Below are 2,027 nucleotides of genomic sequence, written 5' to 3'. Positions count from 1 at the left end.
CCCCCTCTCTCTCCCCCTCTCTGTCTCTCTCTGTGTGTCTCTCTCCCCCTCTCTGTCTCTCTGTCTCTGTCTCTCCCCCCCTCTCCCTCTCTGTCTCTGTCTTTCTGTCTCTCTCTCGCTCTCTCTCGCTCTCTCTCTCTCTCTCTCTCTCTCTCTCTCTCCTCTCTTTCTCTCTATTCTGTGCCTGTGGGTCAGATGTCAGTCCTCAGCTACAGTACTGTCCCAGCTACATCCCTACTTGCCTGTTGTCATGTCCCTGCCATGACAGTGATAGGCAGTTGTAGGATATTTGATCATACTATGAACCCCAAGACTGTGTTCTTTACTGGAAAAAAAACTTATTTCTAGTTATAGTTGCCTCAGCCTCAGCACACACCTTTAATCTCTCACATCCTTAGTGTACACACTTAATTCCAAACAGTGAAGTTAAAGTTAGTTTGTAGAAGAAAGCAGCCATGTCTGAAAATGATGTCTAAGTAAGGGACAAACGAAATGACGAATCAGAGAAAGATTTGGCAGGACAGGATTTGCCCAACTCTCATGAGAAGAGAGAGGAAAGGGAAGCGATAAAGACAGCAATGTAGTGATAAAGAGAAAGAGAGGAGTTTTACCAGGAGAGCTTAAGAGAGACAGAGTGAAGAGAGAACAAGCTAGATACAGGTGAAGGCAGGACTTGCAGAGAATGAGAAGGAGTCAGAAGACTAGAACAGATTGCTAGAGTTAGTTTGAAGCCAAGCAGAGCAAAAAGGCAGAGGCTGAAAGAGAAGCCAGATTGAATCAGTGAGCTTGGAGAGGAGTTTTGAGCCAGAACAGCTGAGTTGACCAGCCAGCCAGCTCAGAAAGCACTAGGAAGAGAAGAAGGGTGATCTCATTCAGCAGCAAGTCGCAGAGGCTGAGAACATTCTAGAGCTAGATTAGATTGTATGGTAGCTTCCAGGACTAGGTTAGCAGATGGAGGCAGTAAGTCTCCAAGATGACAATGACATCTGGTATATAAAAGTCACTTTTTCAATAGGCCCACTCTCTGAACTACAAGCCCCACATTAAAGACTCTTTTACAAGTTGCATTGGTCATGGTGTCTCTTTATGGAGGTTGAAAAGTAAGACCCTATGAGAAAGAACATGTCATGTTCAAAGATGGCTCTGTGTATAAAGCACTTCTGACACTAGCCTGGTGATCTGAGTTCAGCCCCCAGAGCCCATATACAAGTGAGAAAACGACACTGGACCCCACAAGGCTGACCGCTGACTTACATGTGTGCACCATGGCACCTGTGCCGCAGACACAATACTGATGATTTTCTAGTGCTGTGGGGGTTTTAATGAAAAGGACCCTATAGGCTCATATATTTGTATATTTAGTCCCCAGTAAATAGATGTATGGAAGGATTAGGAGGTGTGGCTTTGCTGAAATGGGTAGGTCCTTGTTGAAGGAGATGTGTTCATGGGGACTTTAAGGTTTCAAAGGCCAGGCCAAGCCCAGGATCTCTCTGTCTCTGTCCCTGTCTGTGTATTTGTCTTCCTGCTGCCCGTAAAGCGCTCAGCTCCACCACCACACATGTCTGTTCCCCACAGTGATGATCACTAACCCTCTGAAACTGTAAGCAAGCCCCTAATTATATATATATATATATATATATATATATATATATATATGACAAGGTTTCCCTGTGTACACCCCCGCCCTGGCTGTACTGGAACTTGCTCTATGGACCAGGCTGTCCTTGAACTCAGCGACCCACCTGCCTCTGCCTCTGCCTCTGCCTCTGCTTCTGCCTCCTGAGCACTGGGATTAAAGTGTGCACCACCACACCCAGGATAGATATACATCTTTTTTTCCTCTGGATGTTTCTGTAAAATGTTTCTCAATTTTACTTATCTTTTCAAAGAATCAGTTTTTTTGTTTCATTGATTCTTTGCATTTTTTAAAGCTTCCACTTCATTGGTTTCTGCCTGATCTTAATTATTCCTTTCTACCTACTGCTCTGAGTTCGGATTGCCTTTTTTTTCCCAAGGTCCTAAGGTAC

The sequence above is a fragment of the Mus caroli genome, chromosome 10 (assembly GCF_900094665.2).
Source record: "Mus caroli chromosome 10, CAROLI_EIJ_v1.1, whole genome shotgun sequence".
NCBI lineage: Eukaryota > Metazoa > Chordata > Mammalia > Rodentia > Muridae > Mus > Mus caroli.
Note: the sequence above shows the minus strand (reverse complement) of the source record.